Below are 7,006 nucleotides of genomic sequence, written 5' to 3'. Positions count from 1 at the left end.
CGACATATAATGAGGAACATCGTGTGGCTCAGGGTAATCACCCGGTTGATCATCTCTAATATTCTCCACGGGTGCCTCAACGCCCCCTTTTTGGGACCCCGTCCTCGCCGACCACTATGACCACGTGGGCCACCACTTCCTCTCTGGCCATGTCTGCCACCTCTACCACGTTCAGGGGCCACTGATGGCCCATGATGGTACTCCTCGGGCTGCACATAAGCATCATCGTATCTTAAGCGCCCATCCTCTCGGGCACGTCTCAATGTGTCAACAGCAAGATCAATAACCCTACAACCAAGCTAGTGCACAACTGTCGCTCCCTCGCCTGTATGCTGTAGCATCTCCAGGTACAACTAGTAGAACTGGTATAAGCCAATAACCTGCATAGTATATAAAATATTAATTAAAGAAAGATGTTAAAGTAATGTAACATTAAAAGTAAGTATAACAAATAATATACCAGTGCCTCATACCTCCCGGCGTATGAAACGTACCGACCACCAGTGCGATGAACGGGATTCCCGATGAGAAGATGGGTAAAACTGCGATACTAACCCATGTACTCATGCTCGCCGTCCAAATGGACAGGTGGAGGGTGTGGCGAAATCAGGCCATACCTCCGATCCTAATCCTCTATCTGAGCCTCTAGCCAGGTCAAGTATGTCTGGTCGACCTTGTGGCGATCATCACGCTGGTAATGTATGGAATTCCAAGTGGGCGGAATAGGTACAAGCTAGGGTCGACCAAACTATTGAAGGAATCGCTCGGAGGCATGATGCTCGACTATATCGAGACATATAAGTGGGACGGAAGAGCTCCACATAGCTCGACCGCAAGAGCAATAATCTGGCAATCCAGCTATGAGTGTGTCGCTATATGGCCTCCATATGAATTATTTATTAAACATAATAATCATGAGTAAACACAAAACATATCAAGCTAGGCCAACTAAACTTAAGTATATATGTACCTGAGCAAGTATATATGTACCTGAGCACCTTCAAGTAAATCCAACAAATCCCTGTATTGAGGGAGATGATGTCGAGCCTCGACCTCGCGGGCTTGGCCTCACCTATCTACCCACCTCCTAGCTAGTGGGAGAAACAGTAGAAGTGGTGTATCCAGAGCTATCGGTGGCAGAGGTGGTTAGAACTGCAGAAACCGCTCCCAGGACAAAACCTAATATAGATTGTGGACGTAAAATTTAAGTAATTTTTTACTATGTATGTTTTAATCATAAAAAGAATTAACTATGTTTCTGCAACAGCGATATAAAACCGACAACGTCTCTCACGGTGCCCATGCATGCCCGGCACATCTGCATATACGGGTAAGCTAGAACAACTCCACCCCATCTGTAACCAGGTAAATCATCTAGCCGCTCCAGATGATGTAGAAATCGCAAGCTGACTAGGTTTCCCGAAGTGTTCGGAAATAGTATAGCACGAAACATCATCAGCAGCAACAGTCTCATCTGCCGGTCAATATCAACTGGCGGTGAGTCATCAGTAATCTCTGCGTGCAGCGCCACCAGATGCTGCCTAACGGGCGTCAACTGCAATCGACTGGCCCCACTCAATGCAGTCGGCTTCGCAGGCTGGGAACCGGTAAGCCTCTGCAACATATGAAGGTAGTCCTCTCTCGTATAGTCCCTAAGAGGATGGGGGTAAGCTATAAACATACCATCAACGGGCAACTCAAAAAGAACCTCCACGTCCTCTAGCGTGATGGTAGCATCGCCGATGGGTAGATGAAACATGTGCGTCTCCGGTCACCACCGTTGTATCATAGCCGTAATCATCACCCAGTCCAACTGTAACCGGACGATCTCTATAATCCTGTAAAAATCCATCCGCTGAAGGTGTCTAACTGTAGGGGATGCAGTGGGTGGTCCCTAATGAGCTCCCACAGATCGTCTATACGTGTGGGGTTGAAGGTCTGGGACAAACACTGCATATCCCAGATGTGTGAAGACCTATGGTTGCCCTAGAGCATCAGTAGCTCTCGAGATGCAGGTCCGTGATGCACAAGGGGAAGCTTCATGACGATATTTGTAAATTGAACAATATTAATTAAAGTATTTTGTTGTTTAACCGTTTAACATATTTAAATATATTGCAATATTTTTTATATTATTATTTAATCGATAAATTTTCTATATTATTACTTAGGTTGATACATTTTCTATATTATTATTATTTTATATTTTAGTTTCTTACATTTGTTTTTACTAGAATTCGGCAGGGTTTTGTTTGAACTATCATCCTTTTTCAGCTATTTTGGGTTATAAGAGTTTTAAATAATTAATTTTCATAACTAATCATGATATATTTAATAAATATTCATATAAAAATAATTAGGTTGACAAATTTTCTATATTATTATTTTATATGTTATTTTCTTACGTTGTTTGACTAAAATTCACGAGAGTTTTGTTTGAACTATCATCTTTTTTTTTTCCAGATATTTTTGAGGTTAATAGAGAATTAAATATTTAATTTTCAGAACTAGTAAGATATTATAGTAACTATTCATATACCAAATACTTAGGTTGATAAATTTTCTATATTAATATTTCATATGTTAGTTTCCTACATTTTTTTACTAAAATTCTGCAGGGTTTTGTTTGAACTATCATCCTTTTTTCAGATTTTTTGGGGTTATAATAGAATTAAATATTAAATTTTCATAAGTAATCAAGATATATTCAATAATTATTCATATAAAAAATACTACAAACTTAATGTTAAATAATATTGAGTCTATTTCATTCGTAACGATTTATTTGTTAACTGTCATATTTTGCCCAAAATATTTGGGAGTGTATCTTTTGTAATGTCAACTGATTTTGTGATTCATATTTAATATTTGATAATTATCTACTAATATATTAAATCCTTAATTGAGTACTCTATCCGAGTTTGTTAAGGAGAGCACATAGTTTTTATTCTAGACTACAGAATCTTAAACAGCACTAAAGTCACACTACTCTAAATGGCGATAAACAAAGTCAACTACCATAAGCTAAGATTTATTATCACTTTTACTACACTAAAGGGCACTACATAACAATTAAAGGCACAACATAACACTAAAGGGCACTAACAACAATAAAGTCACATATTAATACACGTACAACACTAAAATCACATATATCACTAATTATTCAATAAAATAATAATATATATTTTTAATAATTTTTTAGCACATAAATAAATAATCCGGATAAAAAATAAAAAAATAATTATACCACAAAATGATCACAAAAAATATACAACACAGTAGAAACAACTAATATACACTTTATATACACGCGTTTTACCAAAAAGTAAGTCGGAATACCTCGATTTACAGCTTTTTGAATTGTGAAAAATTGATGATTTGGGAGCTGAAACGAGCAATAGACGAGATTCACTACACGACAACGCCTTGGATCTGGTGTTAGCTCGCTAAAATAGGGAGGGGACATAATTTTTGTGGGACGGGTGGGCTCCAATGGAGATTTTTGCAAAAAAAACGGGGGGGGGGGGGGGGGGAGGGACCGTTTCACAGCGTTCTGTCGAGGAAGATGGATGAGCCATTTTTTTTATATAGACATAGCGCATATATGGGATGCGCTATACCTACCTGTTTTTTTCAACTTCAGGCATAGCGCATCCCGTATATGCGCTACACTTATATTTTGACCGCCATTTTAAAATTTAAATATAGTACTTGAGTGACATGTGCTATACTTTAACGGACAAATGTGCCGTTAAAGTATAACGCATTCAACCCCATGTGTTATATATAAATTGGCCATCAATTAGTTTTTCACCTATTTTTGTGGTTTGAGTCCAAAAATATAATGCTCTGGTTTCAGACTCTAAAATACACCGAGATCTATTCACTTGGGACTCATTTGATGGTTGATCAAGTTATTTTGAAATTATAATAATCGGATTATAATAAGATATTTAAACGATATTAGGAATATTCAGTGAATATATTTTTATTTGTAAATATTTGATTCCATGATTGTTACCACATAATATAAAAGTGTTGCATAAAAATAATAGCATCATTATGATATAAACAATCGTAGATGAATTGCTAATATAGGTGTAGATAATAAAATTGCGTCGAGAAAATAAAATCAAGATCGAAAAATATTGCAACAATCATAGTATTTTATTTTAAATATTCGAGTGTTACAATTTCTATGGTTCCTCTGATTCTACTTTTTCAATATAAATTCAAGGGCTTTCGAGCTTGATTTTGAATCTATATTTGTTGTCACGGACGATGATCTTGGTTTCAACTAGAACGGACTTTGATTTGAACTCGTACTCCTTGAATCTTGATTTGTTCTTCGTTCTTGAGCTTGAACTTGAACTTAATTTGTACTTCGTTCTTGAGCTTGAACTTTGTTTGTTCTTCGTTCTTGAGGTTGAACTTGAACTTGATTGCTTGAAACTTGAAATTTGTGGAGGAATTTGCTGGAGGAAGAGATGAAGGGCAGAATTGGTCCTACCGGGCGTGCCAATTTGTTTGCAATAAATTATTGTAGAAAAATAAAACTGCAATCACAAACAACAATAAAGAAAAAAAGGATTTTATTGATAAACATTGCGGGTTATAACTCTGTTTCCTTGATTCTTCCCTCCGATTTGTTCTACGTGATTCGAGAACCTTAGCGGCGTATTTCTCGAACGTAGGACTTTGAGCAAGAAATATTTGACATGAATATTCCAAGAGTTTCATGAAATTTCGGAGATTTCCTATTTGATCTCTTTATGCATATTCGGAGAGTTTATGAAATTGTTGAGATCGTCTTTGAAGGGCATATGTAGCCTTATTTATAGGCATGAATTAGGGTTTGGGTGGAGTAACCACCAAGTAACCCTACTAGACTCCTAATATTTCAAGAGTCATATTGAATTTAGGATTTATCTTGACCTGTTAAAATTTCGGTGTCTACAATAGGAATCAACGGTTGTATCAAACATAGAATAAACTAATCTCACAATTTATTTTCGAAATTATTATTATTCCACAAACTTGACGACCACTTAGAGAATAAAGCACTTCTTGTCAAAACAATAAAAATAAATATAAAAATATAATATTTTAGTTGTTCTAAAAAATAATATATATATATATATATATACTTTTTTTTACTACCAAATATAATTAATTTTGATCGATCAACTAATTTTATATTTTACCTAAAATAAAAAGCTTTTCAAAATCAAAACGATATTTATATACGTACGCCGATGGTAAAGTTGGATGAACGAATGGAGGAAAAGGGTTGGATAGGTGGTGGGGGCCTTATTTCTTGCAACTTACAACTACACACGTAAAAAGCAATCAAAGTCCCTACGATATTCCTTCCACTTCACATTCTTTTCTTTTTTCTTGTATCTTTTGCTTTTTTTTCCAAATTTTTGCATTAAAAGAGGTTCACAATTATCTTTTCTTCTCTAAATAAAGTCTTCAATCTGCCCCCAAAGATTTGGGTGGACAAAATATTGTAAAAGTCTATCAACAAGTCGAACTTGCGCTTTTAGAAAGTACTGGCCTCTGGTTTTGCTTTTGAAAAATAAAAATTATCAATAACCTGCTTTAACTCGTCACTTAATATATATTCCCATATAGAAAACCAAAAAATGGATTATTTGCATATATGTTGTTACAACTTATTCTTAAGTTTCTTGTAAATAAACTTTTAATAATTTGCTATGTATGCTATTCCCATAATAATTATCTTCATGTAATTATGAGTATGAATGGGATAATTCTGTTTAACGTTGAGGGAGTAGGTCTCTTATCTATATGTTTATAATTATGATATTTTTAAATTATTTTCTTATTGAAGCATTTGGAAACTCTTTATACTCAAAATAATCCTTAATATATAACTGCAATTGCTAGGTTAATTTGTTTCTCCTTTTAATTTGTTTCTCCTTTTAATTTGTTTTCTCTAAGTTTTTTATTTTTTATTTTATTTTATTTTCTGTTTTAAGGCTGGAATCAGTGATTTCCCTCACAAGTATACTGTTGTCCAACCAGAAACTCCGGAACAACTATCCCTGAAAACAGATTTGCATTGATTAGAAAAAAGGGACAACTTTTGAATCCAGTTGCATATACCTTAAAGAAAAAACACGAGGCCTTTCTTTTGCTCAATTTGATACGACTTTATATCCTTAAATCTGAAGCTGCTAATAAATTAAACAAAGTACAAGACAGCCAAGTATATTACGTAGCTGTAGCCATATTTTTTTGTGGCTAAAGAAGAAGACATAAATTTAACCGAAATGGTTTTTTGTCAACTTGTTTCGCTTCTTTACAACATATTTAAATCAAGAAAAGTTATTGTTTATGTTCAAACAGATAACAATTGAATTTATAAGTGGTTTTAAGGGTATGTGGATTAATTCAATACAAACGATAAATAACGTTAGATTAAACAGATAAATGATGTAATAAATTGTCAAACCAATCAAGAGGAGTGATCCCGGACTTAGTAACATCTTAATAAAATGCCTGCCTTCGATCCCGGGTTCACGTTACTGGTGATTTGATTAACAAAAATAAGAACTTTGAATAACGGAGAAAGTAAGAGTATATTGCCTTGATGTGTGTGTTACAGTATCCCTAATGAATAATAAGACCCCCTTTTTATATAGTAGGGGAGTTTTACCCTAAGTACAATTCCATAAAAGGTAAAAAATTTCGGTTTAACTAATCACCGATTTTCTGTCGATATGTGCCGAGATTCATGCCGTAACATTCGACTGGTCACGGATATCACAGTCTTTTGTTGGTCGTGCCCGATTATCTCGTAATGTTCTCTAAGGCCTTTGGGACTCGAACCTGGGTCATGGTCCCGATACTCCCGAGGTCAGGCGTTTTTCCCGGACCCCGGTTCGAGCGGCTCTTTGCTTTGACTCTGGTTCCTTACTGTCACGTCTCTCGCTCCGTTTACATCATCGAAAACTGAGGCATCCCATGGGTTCGG

The sequence above is a fragment of the Nicotiana tomentosiformis genome, chromosome 7, assembly GCF_000390325.3.
Source record: "Nicotiana tomentosiformis chromosome 7, ASM39032v3, whole genome shotgun sequence".
Taxonomy (NCBI): domain Eukaryota; kingdom Viridiplantae; phylum Streptophyta; class Magnoliopsida; order Solanales; family Solanaceae; genus Nicotiana; species Nicotiana tomentosiformis.
Note: the sequence above shows the minus strand (reverse complement) of the source record.